This window comes from Bidens hawaiensis, unplaced genomic scaffold (genome assembly GCF_021521415.1).
Source record: "Bidens hawaiensis isolate Kalapana, Puna unplaced genomic scaffold, B.hawaiensis_p1.1 tig00024447_1, whole genome shotgun sequence".
NCBI lineage: Eukaryota > Viridiplantae > Streptophyta > Magnoliopsida > Asterales > Asteraceae > Bidens > Bidens hawaiensis.
Window position 1 is genome coordinate 252,966 of NW_027493858.1, and position 17,994 is coordinate 270,959.

The 17,994-nt window shown below is 44.6% G+C and overlaps 1 pseudogene; it reads left to right on the forward strand.

The window, feature by feature from the left end:
- Positions 1 to 1,527: 1,527 nt before the first annotated feature.
- On the forward strand, positions 1,528 to 16,027 carry LOC143569311 (mitochondrial uncoupling protein 3 pseudogene; annotated as a pseudogene).
- The last annotated feature ends 1,967 nt before the right edge of the window (positions 16,028 to 17,994 follow it).

The following is a 17,994-nucleotide window of genomic DNA, read 5'->3' on the forward strand; positions in this document are numbered from 1 at the left end:
GCGACATACCGTTTGAAATATTCAATAAATGAGTTCTTGTTAGCTCAATTTAAATAACAAAAAATAAATCAAATCAAATAAATAGATAGTAATTAACGTATCTAATTTATGCAGGTAAGTATAATGTGTAAATTTAATATAAATAATGAATGTTTTAAATATTAATTAAATTGTTATTTTAAATAATTTATGTAGGTAAGTATAATGTGTAAATTTAATAATGATGTGATGATTGATAAAGCTAATAAGGAATGTTTTAAATCTTAATTAAAATTGTATTTTAAATAATAAATTTAATTAGAAATTACATGAGTGTGCCACTTGTCAAAATATTAGGCTAACTAAGAGGTTTATGGTTCAACCAACATTTTTATTTATTATAATAGTAGATTTTTATATTTAGTGGTTTGGTTAGTGCTCTACGTTCCCTCAAGTTATTGTACCGCATGCATGCGTTATGCATATTTATAGTTCACGTAATTGCATTTTAAGGAGTAATTAATGAAAAATATAGAAAATTGACGATGTATTATTCACTTCTTCTTTAGATTCTTGGAAATGTTTGCCAACTATAAAATATTAAAACGGAAGATTAATCATCTTGAATTGGTTTTTATCAAAGATAGTATGGTGAAAAATATATTGTACTTTGCAAAGTATGAAAAAAAATGTGAAAAATGGGCTATTGTTAAAAGAATTAAATGAGATGATAAAAAGTTGAGATATTTGGGGAGAGGATTAGACCAGGTAAATCTTGAAGATAAAATTTAAAAAAGATATTTTAGTTAAATAAAGTTTAATAAAAATTGTTTTCAAATAAACTTAAGACTCAACAAACAAATATAAAAAAATATAGAATAGGAAACAAAATATACTTTTTTAATTTTAATCATAAGTCGGTGAAACATTAAAATAGGAAACAAAATATATTATATTAACAAACTAAATCATGATAATATGTGAATTACGAATACTAACTAATCGAGGATACGCATTAACTCTTCAAGTGCTAGTTAGTAGTTACCGTTAGAAGCATACGAACCTTGTAGTGCAAGTTATTACCTTTTAATTAACTGTATACAGTATACAAAGGCAACAATATCATACCATTCATCTTATACTTAATACTCATTATCCATAGTTTCTCTCCATCGGTAAGTTTAGCAACCTGTGTTCATATTATAATCAATCAGTTTCTTCTGGTTAACGATGAATCCTTCTTATTATCACCACCCCATTCCGCAACCACCACGCCACACTTACCGTGTTCCTATGCTCCCCGTTCCTGCTCCATGGGATCAAGTCATTCCGGTTCATTATGCAACGGGCGAACCCTACCCTCAATTTGTTTTGTTTCTTGACGATGTATTCATTCTCGACATCCCCAATACCTCGCCAGTGAATCAACAACCAACGCGTTCATATACGCAAAATCACTACATACAGTATGCAAGTCCAGAAAACACATTCAACAGATTTGGCACTTACGTTCACGAGTTTGAAGCTTATCTAGAAGAAAGGCTGACGATGGTGGAGTTAGAGCGACAAATAAATGCCAATGATTCCGGTTTATCAGAAGACACTTTTATTATGGTAGAAGAGTTGGAGCAACAACTAAACCCTAGCACCAGCGGTTCCGATTTATCAGAAGAAGATATTTCAAAGCGTCTACATGTGTACACGGCAGGAGGAAAGAAGATAAAAGACTCGGAAGCAGATACCTGCTCTATATGTTTGTGTGACTGTGAAGAAAGCAAGAAGATCGGGCGTCTCGAGTGTGGGCATCAATATCATGCCATATGCATCAAACGTTGGTTATTGTCGAAAAACACTTGCCCAATGTGCAGGTCTGATGCATTGAGGGTATAGATGTTGGTTTGACATGATATGTAATTTTTTTAGATTTGTTTAGTACTCTGTTTTGAGATATACTAGCTAGTTATTTTTGTTGGTGGGTTTTATTAGTGTTGCTTATATGGAATTCTTATTGTGTTTTTGGGATATTATAACCCATGATGGGAGTTGAAGAGGTAGGTCCCAGCAGAGACCAGTTGGTCCCGCAAGACTCACCTTGAACAGGGACGTCTGCGCAAAGGCCATCTGCTCCCGCAGGACCCACCATGCTCATAGAATCTTACGCGCAGTACGCAAGCTGTACACGCAGGGAAAGCCTCCCAATGGTGAAGTACCCCGCCTGTTCCCGCAGTTGCGGATACAAGCCATCAGGGAAGGCTACCCGCAGACAGCAGGGCTACACGCACAAGACACTAGATGCTTCAGTAGTCACATGAAGGAATGAGCAAGGCGGGAACAATCCCGCCTAAATGAGCCAGTCTGTATGATTCTGAAAGATCTTTTGTACTATACCTACCAAGGTATGGATACGACAGATGATCTGACCAGAACAGCCCATGAGCCAATCACAGGGTGACAGCTCACCGACAACAGTGCGAGGAGGAGCACCCTCTAGTACTGTTTGTCACTATTAGCCGCTGTCTACTCACCAACCCTTACTGTGGGACATGCGCAGCCTACAGTTGGTGGAATAGTGTTACTGTTGGCCGTAACCTATTCACCAACCAGCATGGCCTGCGTACAATCCACAGTAGGTGGGACGTGCATAATCTACAGTTGGTGGAATAGTGCAGCCGACTTTGTCACTGTTGGCCGTAACCTACCCACCAACCAGTATGGCCTGTGCATAGTCCACTGTTGGTAGAACAGGAATACTATTCAGCCGGCTGTACCTTCTAGGAAACCTACCTTCGGCTATAAATACTCCAACATCTTGGAATGGTAAGATCATCTGCTATCCAGTTATCTAGCAATCTCTTAATATACACTTATATTCAGAGCAATCTAGTCTGATTCTCACGCCGGAGGGTGGTCACAAGGAGGAACCCCCCCTTCTCAGTGACGAGCTTACGGTGTTTTGTTTTGCAGGTCCCCTGAAGAACAACCGTCTCTGTTGGACCTCATTCTCGTGGGAAACATTACTTAACCCCCAGATTATCTATAATCTGTACCGGGTCACTTAGTGTTTCTTCATTGGCGCCATCCGTGCATAAAAGCTAGAACTAATTTAGTTTTTTCGAATTTTCTGAAGAAATGGTTAACGTTACTCCGGTCCAAAGGCCAGTAACCGACCAAGAAACCCCGGTAACAACCCCAGCAACTGGGGGGAACACCGGCGGTTATACAATCCTTACGAACACTACCCCGACTACCCAAGCCGGGGCAAGTGGAGTAAATATTCCACTGGGGTTCACCAATACCCAGCTGGAAAAACGAACGAGGGTCCCTCGCCAAACACTAGATCAAGTGAAGGCGTGGGCCGAAGAACGTCAGAAGGAGTTCCAAGCTGAGTTGGACGAACGCTTGCGTTCAGTTCAACAGGCTGACGAATTCGGCAGTACTCGCCAACACCTCATTATGAACAGCGAGGGCGAGTACTCAGACGACGAGAGGGAGGAGTCCGATACCGACGCAAACCCTCGCCATAAGGTGAAAGGGAAGCGTAAGGAAACGGACTCCCAGCCAAAAAGGAATTTTGGGGAAGCCTTTAAACCAACAAATGCGGAGAGAAACCCGCGTGACTTCTCCAAAACCTTTAGACCAACTGCTACGAATGCAGGAAAGTCAAAATTTGCGAGGGACATTGCGGAAGCAATCGCCCCAAGAAGTGCCAAACAAATGTCCAACATTGGCACTTATGATGGTCTATCCGACCCAGACGACCATTTGAACAGGTTCATTGCGGGGGCTACCGTCAGTAACTGGACGGAACCCACGTGGTGTTACATGTTCCAGATGACTCTGGTCGGAGCAGCCAGGGCATGGTTCGATCGTTTACCGGTCCACCACATATACGACTGGGCGGACTTTCAGAACAAGTTCAGCCAGCACTTTAGCCAACAGAGGAAGTACACTGAAGAGCAGTGGACGATCCTCAACTGCGTGAGAGAGGAGGATGAATCTTTACTAGACTTCATCACCCGCTTCAATTCCAAAAAGCTAAGTCTCGGCAACATAAGTGAGGATCTGGTTCGCGCGGCCTTCATCCAAGGCGCCGAATACCCAGAACTTATCCGCACATTGACGGGTAAGGATGGCATGCCATCAACTTGGGATGCCATCATGAAGGCGGCAAAGCGCTTTGCCGAGACGGAAAAGCAACTGGGAAGGGATCTTCCCCAGAGTACACACCTTTACACGCAGAGGACAAGGGAGAACAACGTTAGGACCGCCCGGCAGAACAAAAAGAGGCGGCTAGGTATTTGGCAGTCAAGGGTAAACTTTGACACCTCATCCAGCTCTCGCCCTCTTGTTGGCGGAAGGGACAACACACACCCTTCAAACCGAAAAAACCGGTGGACGCCACTCACCAAGAGCGTCACGGAGATATTTGCCACGGAAAAATTGCCATGGCCAAAAGCCCCATTGATCCGGCAGAAACCTAATGCGGATCAAAGCAAGTCCTGTGATTTCCACGGGACAAAGGGTCATGGTACTGAAGAGTGCACATCCTTGAAAGACATTGTTGAAGCATTTGTCAAGGATGGAAGACTTGCACATCTCGTGGCATCAATCAGGAAGGGAGGAAGGAATGACAACCGGTACAGAGGTAACGGACGAAAGCCCGTCGATATCAGCATCAACATGGTTCATGGCAAGGTCGGAGGAAGAAAAAGACGAATGACAGAACCATGCGCGTGGAAGGAAGCTGAGGTGCGCTTCCCGCGAGTGCCAGGAGGCCCCAGCAAAGAAGGCCCCATCGTCATCAAAAGCCAGCTGGGGCATTTCATCACTTCCCGCACTCTTGTTGACAACGGCGCTTCGTCAACAGTGATGTACAGGCAGTTCTTTGACAAGCTGGATGATGAAGACAAAGAACGCCTGGAAACGGTCTACGCTTCAATGGAAGGGTTTGACGGCAGTACAGAAACCCCCCTGGGTATCCTATCTTTCCCCGTCACTCTTACAGATGGGAAACACTCCCGCACAGAGGATGTGGACTTTGTCGTGATGAGGAAGCCACACCACACGTACGACATCCTCTTCGGGAGAGACGGGATGGCAAGATTCAACGCCGTGGTATCTTCAGTCCACGGCATGATGGGATGGCCAACAGCTGAGGGTGTAGCGATGATCACTGGCATTCCCCAGGTATGCATCGCATCTGTCTCATCTAAACCCAAACCAAAGATGGTTAAACCAACCATAACCGAACCGGAAAAATGGGCCTTCAATGGCAAATACCCCGACCAGGCCGTTACCATTGGACCAACAATCGTTGATCCCACCCGCACCTTACTCAAACGCTTACTGCAGAAAAACGCTGACATCTTTGCGTGGGCACCAGCTGACATGACTGGTGTACCCCGAAGTAAGGCGGAGCATAAGCTCAAGTGCGATCCGGCTGTCACGCCAGTCGTACAAAAGCGCAGAGTAATGGGGCCTGAACAAACTAACGCGTGTAGAACCCAAGTCAAGGAACTCCTTGACGCAGGCATCATACGCGTTAGTAGATATCAAACATGGGTTGCAAATCCCGTAATGGTACCGAAGAATGACAAACAATGGCGCATGTGCATAGATTTCAAAGATTTGAACAAAGCATGCCCCAAAGATTGTTATCCGTTACCAGAAATTGATCTTAAGGTGGATTCGTTGGCACCATTTCGCCTTAAATGCTTCTTGGATGCATATAAGGGGTACCATCAAATCCACATGGCCGTAGATGACCAGGACAAAACCGCATTTCGGACGCCCGATGGTACATTTTGTTATAAAATGATGCCATTCGGACTTAAGAATGCAGGGTCCACGTACCAACGACTGATGGACAAAGAGTTTCATGCCCAAATCGGGAGAAACTTGGAAGTCTATATGGATGATTTGGTCATCAAAAGCCCCGAGCCAGAAGCGATGTTGAAAGACATTGAAGAAACTTTCAACATGCTCAGAAAGATAAACATGAAGCTCAACCCGAGCAAGTGTTCATTTGGGATGGAAGAAGGGAAGTTCTTGGGAGTCATTGTTACTAAAGATGGCTTCAGAGCGAACCCTGAAAAGGTCGAAGCCATTGTTAAAATGGAATCACCTACCACCATCAAACAGGCTCAGACACTGAATGGACGACTAGTCGCACTTAATCGCTTTTTGGCAAACCATGCGGATAAGTCGTTTCCTTTCGTGTCAACATTGAGAAACTGCTTAAAGAAAACGCACTTCCGCTGGACACCAGAAGCGGAAGCAGCTTTTCAGGAGATTCGGTCACGCCTGATCGAACTCCCAACACTTACAGCACCACAAGCGGGAGAGGAGTTAATCCTATACCTTTCCGCAACAGATAGAGCAACCGGGGCAGTCCTGCTAACAGAACGAAAAGGCATCCAGATGCCAATCTATTATGTTAGCCGTGTACTAACAGACGTAGAAACCCGGTACTCTACCCTCGAAAAATTGGTCTTAGCACTTATACACGCTTCACGCAGGTTAAGACGATATTTCCAGGGCCACCCAATCACCATTCTCACCAACTTCAAACTCTCAAACGTTCTAGGCAAACCCGAATTATCGGGACGTCTAGCCAAATGGGCAATTGAATTGGGAGAATATGCAATTAAGTACAAGCCAAGACCAGCCATAAAAGGCCAGGTCCTGGCCGATTTTATTGCAGAAGTCCCCGCTTCGCGGGAGAAAGAGTGCCAGGAGGAGGCTCAACCCTCCCCAGCACAGGACATCAATGATGTCTGGCGACTCTACACTGATGGAGCAGCCAATAACGAGGGTTCAGGCGCAGGGTTAAAATTAACCAACCCAGCAGGCCAAGAATATACTTACGCTATTCGGTTGGATTTTCCAAGTACGAATAACGAAGCCGAATACGAAGCATTCTTGGCCGGTTTGAGAATGGCGCGTAAGATGGGAGTGAAAAATTTGGAAGCCCACGTGGATTCCATGCTAGTGGCCAACCAAATAAATGGGACGTACACGGCTGTAAACGACACAATGGCCCTGTACCTCGCTCAGGCAAAAACCCTTATGCGTGATTTTAATGATTGTAAAGTCATACACGTCAAGCGCAGCGAAAACAAATCTGCGGATGCGTTAAGCAAGCTTGCATCACTAGCCTTCACCCACTTGGGAAAGGACATCCGCATTGAACTCCTCGAAGCACCATCAGTCCCGCACAAGGAAATTTGTGTCATCCAAACCGGTATAGAAACGTGGATGACACCAATAATAAATTACCTTGCAGCAGGAACACTACCAGAGTCAAAAACACAGGCAAGAAAACTACGCTGTAAAGCACTAAATTATCAGCTCGTCAACGACATCCTTTACAGACGTAACTTTCTTGGCCCACTCTTGAGATGCGTGGACAACCAAGATGCTGACTACCTCCTAAGGGAAGTACACGAAGGCAACTGTGGAGTACACGCAGGTCCTCGCGCTGTTGTAGCCAAGCTAAACAACGCGGGATACTTTTGGCCGGGGATGCATACGGATGCACTGGCATACATCAGAAAATGCAGGTCTTGCCAGCTTTACGCACCCAACACGCACCGCCCAAAGAATGAACTTGTTCCAGTCACTTCTTCATGGCCATTTCAGAAGTGGGCCATCGATGTGACAGGCCCATTTCCTACAGCAGCAGGAAATGTTCAGTTCCTAGTGGTAGCCATCGACTACTTCACCAAGTGGATAGAAGCAAAACCTTTAGCCCAAACAACCGCGAAACATATCAAAAAATTTATTTGGGAATTTATTATTTGTCGTTTTGGACTTCCACAGAATTTGGTGAGCGATAACGGCACCAACTTTGCTGACAAGAAGCTACAACAGTGGCTAAAAGAACTTCAAATCACCCACACCTTTACCTCAGTGGCACACCCGCAAGGTAATGGTGAGGTGGAAAGAGCAAATAAGAGCATTGTCGAAGGCATCAAGAAGAGACTATCGGAACACAGATCCGGCTGGGTGGACGAGCTTCCGCACGTCCTTTGGGCAAACAGAACGCTGAAGAAGGCCAGTACGGGAGAAACCCCGTTCAGCCTCACTTATGGCACTGAAGCCATGGTCCCGGTCGAAATTGGTCTACCCTCACCAAAGGTCTTGAGTCAGCCAGAAGACAATGATGCGGAAAGACGGTTGGATCTAATGCTAACCGAGGAACGCAGAGACTTAGCCGCAGTGCGTGAAGAGAACTACAAACGACAAATGCAAAAGTACTACAACACGCGGGTAAAACTCTGCAACTTCAATATAGGAGACTACATACTGCGTAACAACGAGGCTTCAAACCAAGAGCGCCCGGGAAAGCTGGCCCCGGTCTGGGAAGGGCCATACATTATCAAAGAAATCATGGGAAAGGGCGCATACCGGCTCGAAAGGCTCGATGGCACTCCCATCCCAAGAACATGGAATGGAGCTCAATTACGCAAATGTTGTAGATCAATTCCAAAACTTGTAAAGAAAAGGCCTAGAGCCACTTCTAATGGAAATGATTCTCCTTTCATAATGTGTTTACCTTTATACTTATGAACTTCCCACTGATACCGGTATTCACCGCGTAAACGGGAAGAAGTAAGTCGTTACGTGTGGAAGACGGAAAAAACCCGCATAAACACAACGTTAAGGGAAACCTAAACGCAGGTATGATGTAAGTAAAGTTTAGCCATCCTTGTAAGTGCAAGTGACGGTCTTACCCGCACAATCACGAACAAGGAAGCAAAACTTCAACCTATCATATACCACGTTCAAAGGTTATCCTAAAAAAAAAAAAAAAAAAAAAAAATGAGGAAAACCTACACGCAGGTCAGATATGGGTAAAGTTTAGCCATCCTACTAAGTGCAAGTGACGGTCATACCCGCACAATCACGAAAGAGGAAGCAAAACTTCACACCTATTATCTACCACGTTCAAAGGTTAACTTATCCTCAAATAATGTAAACCTACACGCAGGTCAGATGGTAAAGTTTAGCCATCCTACTACGTGCAAGTGACGGTCCTACCCGCACAATCACGGAAGAGGAAGCAAAACTTCACACCTATCTACCACGTTCAAAGGTTAACTTATTCTAAACACTTGGAAAATTGCTAATTTAAACTTAAGTATGTAAGTCATATAACGTTTATAAAGCAAAGAATCCAATGAATCAAGCGGTCTTAGCCGCACAAAGATTTACATTTCATAAATATTCGTTACAAGAATGGCCGGGTAACTACCCGCCTACAAGAAAGTAAATCTATACAAACTAAATCTATCCTAGTAGTGGGAAGGGATCTTCAGGATCAGGCTTCAGGGCCACTTCCACTTGGACCAGCGCCGTCAGTAGAGCGTGGCTGTTCAAGGTAAGCCTTAAGGATAGGTAGCCCGTCATCAGCAGCAGCAATTTCATTCACCTTCTCCACCACCGGATGCGGGAAGGCGGCGTATTGATTTACTGCTTGGTCATATATGGCTTCGGTATCTACATTGTACAAAGGGAAGTTGGATGGCGGGACGCCTTTCTCAACAAACCCTAGACCAAGCAGGAAGCCGACCCGTTCCCCATCCTCGTGAGAAGCGTTGAGGGCTGCGCTCATTGCATCGTCGTAGGATGTCTCTGAGAAGACCCGATGCACAACCTACATAAGAAAATATACAAGTGTCAGCACCCTATCTACAAAGAAAAGCGTGAAGACATGAGGATAGACTTACCTGAGACAACGCTTCTCGAAGAAGCCATTCCTTGGCAACCAGAGCTTCTTGAAGGGCGGCTTGAGCTTGGGTGCAGGCGCGTTCGGCTTCGCTTTTGTTAAGATTGGCAAGTAGAACTTCCTTTGCGGCAGCCTCTTCGACGCCCTTAAGCTTCCGCTCGGTATGGTCAAGCACGCCCCTCTGGTCCAAGATCTCCTGGAGTTTCTTGGCATCTTCCATCGCCAAGGCATCATGAGCACGCTGGAGAGCCTCTAATTTGGCCTTGAGCTCCTCATTCTCCACACGCAAAGGCTCAGCAACGGCTTCAGCCTTGGTGGCCCTCTCGGTTGCGTTCCTCGCAGTCTCCTTAGCCAGCCGAAGCTGTTCGTTAACAGCTTGGGCAGCCTTGGAGCGGGCCTCGAGTCGCGCTTGAACCTCAACCTCGAGGGCCTTGAAGGCCTTCTCCTTCTCCGCAGCAGCTGCGGACAGCTTTTGGTTCTCCTCCCGAAGAGCCCGCGCTTGGGATACTTCCTTGGCGCGAGCTGCTTTCAACTTGTCGTTTTCACGACAAAGCAGCTCGACGCGCGGCTGCATCCGGGCTTGGAGAACTCGAAGCTCGTTGGTTAGCCTACCCTCCTGGTAGCTAGCCATGGCTTCCCCCAACGCACCATGGGGAGCAGCGTGGCGAGCCCAGTCCACGCACTCCACAGGGGTACGAAGGGTTGTTCCTCGGCGTATGTTCCATCGCGGAACATACACTTCATTGGAATCTGAAACTGCAGAAAACAAAAAGCAGTTAGGAAAAGATGATAAAATATATAAGTGAAAAAGGGCCAAAGGAATCCTACGCACCTGTAGGATCAATTACAGGCCGATAGCCGCCGAACCCATCACCTGAACCCAATGGAAATCCATCCAAGAGGTCAGGCAGATGGGAAGGTGGCGGAAAGATGCGAGAAGCCCCACGCGTACCTGAGGGACCAGCCGTCGTTGCCGGGGGCATGGTAGCAGTCGCCGTGGTCGCCGCCGCGGTCGCTGCCGCAGAATCCGCGGCAAAAGTAACCGCCGGCTCTGTGAAGGATGCTGTAAAAATCGCACTCACAGCCGGCGGTGACGTCGTCTCGGCTGGAACAGTTGGCTCAGTATGAGCAACTGAACCAGCGGAAGCAGGCGCAGGCGCCTGGGTCGACGCCTCAGGTAGGCTGACCAAGCCTACCGTCATTGGCGGAGAGGTTGTACTCGGCCCCTCACCCTGGAATGCGCCAACATCCACACCTGCGTAAAGAAGAAAAGTGTTAAAAAGACTTGAAGATTAAACTACGAAGACAAAAGCTAAGAGAGTTGTACTTACAGGTTTTCTTCAGCTTGAACGTACGGACGGGCGGGGGACGAACCCGATGGAGCCGGTCTCTTGATGCCGGTCACCGTCGTCGTCATTGGTTCTCCAGAGGTAACAGTCGTAGCCTCCGGAACAGTGGTCTTCTCACCACCGGGCTTCCCCCCCCGCCTCTTCACTATCTGACTCAGTGTCAGATAGGAGCACTGGATCGGCTGTGGAGGCCGCCTTCTCCTTCCCTTTCCCGCCGCAGCCCGCTTCTTCCGCGCTAACGGAGGACCATCTACGGATTCCTCAGAAGAAGACAGGGTGTAAGGAATTCCAGCAGCGGGTACAGCACTGAGGGGTGGAGGAGAGGATAACGCCTTACCTGGCCGCCGGTGGCTCAGGATCTCGTGGCCCAGCGGATAAACCTCCACAAACCGATCCGCTGTTTGCTCCAGGATGGGCAACTCGTTCTCATCAAGAGCACGAGTACCCATCCGCACAGGATCGTCAGCTTCCGCGGGTACAGGAGCGACTCCAAATTGTTCCCCTCTGAAAGAAAAGAAACAGTTAGAAGACAAACTCATATCAGCAAGAAAGACAAGACATACCATAAGGAGTAGAGTTCAAACCGTATTCGAGAAGGATGGGAACCTGAGACGCCTCCTTCCATACCCGGCTCATCCCCAGCATCACCATCCCGGACTCCGCAAACCGGTAAACCGGAGATTGGACCCGGGATATCTTTGCAAACCATTCCGCCTCCTGGTAGTTGGTGGCGTGGTGGCTCGGAATTGCTTGGCCCTTTTTAAACTTCATGGCAATGGGGATGGCGCGGGCAGAAATGTAGAAGAACTCCCGCTTCCACGATCGGAGACTGCGCTCGGTCGAGCAAATCTTCAAACCCTTGATCCGGGTTGTCAGGGTGTACCACCCTTGGATGCACCTCCAAGTATAGAAGGTCATCAGGCGGTCCACATAGGGCTCAATGCCCAGAATCCGGCACACCCACTCGAAATGGCGAATCTTGGCGATCGCCATGGGGTGCAACTCGGTCAGATGAACACCGTGCCTCTCAAGGACACGGTAAACAAACTTTGTCAATGGGAACCTAAGATTCCCATAGACAAAGAATGCTGCATAAACCCCGATCTTGCCTCGGGGGGCATCGTACACGGTCTGATGGGGTTCAGGAAACTCAGGCTCGAAAGGATCGAGCATGAACTTCCTAACAACATACCGGTACTGATCGCCGGGTAGAGCACACTGGCACTCACCAGCAGTACTCCTGTCATCGGTGGTAGACTCGAGATCATGTGAAGACATCTTGCAGAAAGCGATTTCGGGAAAATGCTTGCCTGAAAAGGGGAGTATTTGCCGGAAATCGCTAAGAAGAAGAGAAGGGTGAAGGTGTGAATTAAAAAGGACCCTCTCCCCCTTTATATACTAATCGCAATTAATGCGGTGAATTTAATGCGGAGGAGAGAGAAATCGAGGGTGCAATGAAACTATGACGCGTGGCAAAAAGCAAGCTGGCAACAGCTGTAAAAAGTACGCGTGCCAGAAATTTCGCGGCCACGCGCCCGAAAAATCGCGCCCACGCGCCTGAAAAAGCGTCTGGAATGACCATGTACTGTCACGTCACCATAACTTCCTGCACGTCCTGACACAGTCAGAAGAAACTGTCGCACGACGTTTCAGATGTTTGGACTGTTCTTATCCTCACCAACCTTTCGAATTTCAAAATTCAAAATTCAAAAAGATTCAAAAATAAGCGGGAAAATACCCCTTACCTTGGCAACCAAGTAACCATAAGACGGATGCGGGTACAGTGTTGAGGCAAAACCCTTCACATACCTAGCACCCGCAGGGAATTGAAGCCAAGAATACCCCGGCAACAAAGTAACTATAAGACGGGTGCGGGTACAGTGTTAAGGCAAAACCCTTCACATACCTAGCACCCGCAGGGAATTGACGCCAGGGGTACCTTGAAAGTAAAGTAACCGTAAGACGAGCGCGGGTACAGTGTTAAGGCAAAACCCTTCACATACCTAGCGCTCCGCAGGGAATTGAAACCAAGAAGGATCTTCTGGGCAATGCTTGCAGAAACGGAAATAACATCCCCGCATAGCGGGAACGTCGAGAACTACATTGTTTGAGGCTCCAGGATGGAATTGGTGGTTTAAACATAATTGATCACTATGTTCAAAACCACTAAAACCTCAAGGAGAATCCACACAAGTGAGACTCAACGCTCCTGACTTGCGAGAAGGTTACATACCTACCCGCATCATACCCAAAGATCAAGCAAAAAAATCGGGAATTTTTGCAAGTGACATTAGGAAACCCGCGGGAAGAATCCCCACGGAGAACCTTAAAACTAAAAACCCTTTTCAAAACCCCTTGCTTAAAGTCCAAAAGTTCACCTCACTTCATTAAACATTCATGAGAAGAACATTGGACTGGGGGGACTTGAAGAGGTAGGTCCCAGCAGAGACCAGTTGGTCCCGCAAGACTCACCTTGAACAGGGACGTCTGCGCAAAGGCCATCTGCTCCCGCAGGACCCACCATGCTCATAGAATCTTACGCGCAGTACGCAAGCTGTACACGCAGGGAAAGCCTCCCAATGGTGAAGTACCCCGCCTGTTCCTGCAGTTGCGGATACAAGCCATCAGGGAAGGCTACCCGCAGACAGCAGGGCTACACGCACAAGACACTAGATGCTTCAGTAGTCACATGAAGGAATGAGCAAGGCGGGAACAATCCCGCCTAAATGAGCCAGTCTGTATGATTCTGAAAGATCTTTTGTACTATACCTACCAAGGTATGGATACGACAGACGATCTAACCAGAACAGCCCATGAGCCAATCACAGGGTGACAGCTCACCGACAACAGTGCGAGGAGGAGCACCCTCTAGTACTGTTTGTCACTATTAGCCGCTGCCTACTCACCAACCCTTACTGTGGGACATGCGCAGCCTACAGTTGGTGGAATAGTGTTACTGCTGGCCGTAACCTATTCACCAACCAGCATGGCCTGCGTACAATCCACAGTAGGTGGGACGTGCATAATCTACAGTTGGTGGAATAGTGCAGCCGACTTTGTCACTGTTGGCCGTAACCTACCCACCAACCAGTATGGCCTGTGCATAGTCCACTGTTGGTAGAACAGGAATACTATTCAGCCGGCTGTACCTTCTAGGAAACCTACCTTCGGCTATAAATACTCCAACATCTTGGAATGGTAAGATCATCTGCTATCCAGTTATCTAGCAATCTCTTAATATACACTTATATTCAGAGCAATCTAGTCTGATTCTCACGCCGGAGGGTGGTCACAAGGAGGAACCCCCCCCTTCTCAGTGACGAGCTTACGGTGTTTTGTTTTGCAGGTCCCCTGAAGAACAACCGTCTCTGTTGGACCTCATTCTCGTGGGAAACATTACTTAACCCCCAGATTATCTATAATCTGTACCGGGTCACTTAGTGTTTCTTCAGGAGTGGCATTACATATATGGTTATAATCAGATTATTATAATTGATAACTAAACGGGCTGCATGCTTTAGTTTGAGTCGGTTTTGGGCTAAAACGGAGACTTGGGATTTGGATTTTTTGGTTTTGTCATTTAAGTTTGAAAATTTTGAGTTGGATCAAAACAATGAATTTAGGCTTAAATTATATTTTTTTAGTTAGTAACTAATTAATTGGTATACATTTGAGCTAATTAGTTTAAGTTACGGATTTATTAAATTGTTATATATTCTTATGAATTTTGACATGTAATTGCTGATTGTTGTTGAATTAAGTTATTTGGATGAGAAAACAATGTGAGTTTGCACACGGAAGATGGATTAGTTAATTATCTTGATTTAGGAGGAAGTTGTTTAATTTGTGAACTTGTACCAAATTTAGGATTTAGGATTCATATAAAGTTTTGAAATTGCAAACCCTACTGCTGAAATTAGGGGTGCAAACGAGCTGACCTGCTCGTAAGCTACTTGAGATCGGATCGATAAAAAGATCGAAACTAGACGAACCTTGTCGAGCTCAAGCCTGAAATAAAGCTCGTTTAATTATCGAGCTCAAGCCTTGTGTATATTTTAAGTTTTAGCTCTTTTGGACATCTATGTATTAATTTCACACTATACTATCGAGCTCGAGCCGTGTTTTGGTCTGTTTAAGGTGCTGCCCACGAGCTTGGCTCGAGCTTTGCCTTGTTTAAGGTGTTGCCCACAAGATTGGCTCGTGGCTAGGCTCACTTAAGGCTTCTCAAAAAATATAAAAATAATTAAAAATGTTAATAAATTAATAAATAAATAATACACGAACCGGGCTCAGCTTGGCCCGTTTGCATCCCTAGTTGAAATTGTACATTTGGGTCAAAATTGGTCAAATCTTTGCATTAATAGTGCAGGTAGTGGCTAGCCCTGCTGATCTGGTTAAAGCGAGGATGCAAGCCGATGGGCGTATGGTTAGCCAAGGCTCCAGCCACGATACACCGGGTCAATTGACGCCCTAACGAAAATCATCAACATCGACTGATTTAAAGGACTTTGGAGGGGTGTTATTCCAAATATTCAAAGAGCGTTTTTAGTAAACATGGGAGAATTAGCTTGTTATGATCATGCAAAACATATTTTGTTATTAATGGTAACATTGCTAACGATAACATATACGCGCACACATTAGCCTCTATGATGTCGGGCCTCACGGCTACAACCATAAGTTACTCGGTGGGTAACTTATGGGTAATGAGTATACAAGTAGTCAAGACGCGAATGATGAACCAGGTGGGTAATGAGTATACAAGTAGTTATGATTGTTTGGTGAAAACTGTTAGATTTGAAGGGTTTAGAGCTTTGTGAAAAGGGTTTTTTCCTACTTGGGCTCGGCTCGGGCCTTGGCGGTTTGTGTTTTGGGTTTCTTATGAAAAGTTTAGGTTAATTGCTAGGCTTCCTTCCTTTTAACACGACCTTTTTGAGCCCGGCCCGATATTGGACCGGTTAACGGGTTAAATGAGGGAATTTAAGTTCATCCAATGTAGTTTATTTCATATGTAACATTATAATTTTTTTATCTTTATGAATTAGTTTCTTCTAAACATTTGAATAATCATAATTGTCTTATTTAATAGTGAATATTTAAGCGTAGTTACAACTTTATATAGATGTCACACCGCGGTTTTAGGCCTAAGTGGGTGATCAATGGTTTTTCATGCATAACATATACGTAGCGGAATAATTAAAAAGTTTTAACACCTTATAAAGTTGAAAACATTATTGAATTAATACATGGATAAAAACCATTGTTTTACAAAATGGTAATATGAAAAACACTTCATTAACTAATACAAGGTAAAAAGCTTTATGATTTATTAAGTTTTGGAAAATACCAAGTCTTCATATTTTCTTTGGATTAAGAATAGATCTTTTTGAGTTGAACATGTTGCTTATAACCCATGTTGCTTATATGGAATTCTTATAACATGTCGAAAAATACCAAGCTTTATGGTTTATAACCCGTGTTGCTTATATGGAATTCTTATTGTGTTTTTGGGATATTATAACCCATGATGGAGGGGCATTACATATATGGTTATAATCAGGATGTGTATTATGTGTATGAGTTTAACATTACTTTCAATATTTGTATGATTATATGAATCCCATGTCTTAGACATACTATATTTTATTAAACATTACTGTCATTCGATTTCTAAAGCCACATGTTATAACATCAGATCATGATAGTAAGTATTAAAACAGAAATACCCAAATTTGTTTGTTTGATGCCATAAATAGATAGCCGAATCACGGTAATGTGTTACGATTTATGCATCATATTAGTCCTTCTTTGGCCCAACTTAGCAGCCCATGAAGAAAGCAGGTCTGTTGTTCATGAATATAATGCACAAGAGTTTGGGAGTTGGGAGAATAGGATATGAATAAATATTGAGTGTATTGGTTTTTTTCATATTTTCTTCTCTGGTTCTTCCATCCACTTCTATGTTACTTGTTCTATCTTGCTTATAATCTCCTATTTGTATCCGTTCATGAAACGAAAATATAATTGATTAAAGTTTCTTTAGATTGCGTTTATCTGTGTTGTAATTATATCGAATCATTTCATGTATATTTATCGTTTCCTATTTGTATGATGGATCTTATTAGAAGTTTGTGTATTATCATATAAAACATATATTAAAGGTTACATTTCACGCCAACGCCAAGTTGGATTATGTGTTATGATATGATGAAATGTAGTTGTTGTAGATTTGTAGGTTTGACATTTTAGCCATCATTGACAAAAATGTCAACGGAAAAATTAACGGTCAAAGAATAAGGGATTGCACTGTTGACTGTATAATGGTACGTCAATACAAATTTATACATATATTTTTAACATCACAACTTAAATATAAAGATTTTTAGATAAAAATGTATAGGGAAAAATTTTAAAATAAACAAGTGGGTCAAAAAAAGTACAAAAATTACGCAACGAAAAACAACTTTTTTAAAACTAGGCAAAACCAATGAAACAAAGACCTAATCTCATTCAGCAACACTTTACCTTTATGTTGAATCCATGAAAAATAATTTGGCAGCATCACAATCTAAAAAGTATCGCAATTAGGTTACCTAGGATCCTAAAAAGAAAGATCGGGCTAAGAAGTTGTCCTCTATGGTAATTAGTAGGTAACGTCGAAACAGTGCCTTGTTAGATAATCTACAACAAGGGGGTTTTCCTCATGTTTGAATCTACCTTGCAACATGACAGACAATCATATAACCAACTCTACCATTATAGGCCTCAAATTAGTGGTTCAAGTCCTTGCCTACAACTAGGGGTGTCAAACGTGTCGGGTTGGTGGGTTGACAGGTTGATGAGTTTCGGGTTGGCGGGTTAGCGTGTTGAAATTCTTCAACCCTAACCCAACCCATATATTTATTTGTGTCGTGTCGGGTCGACCCATTTAGATTC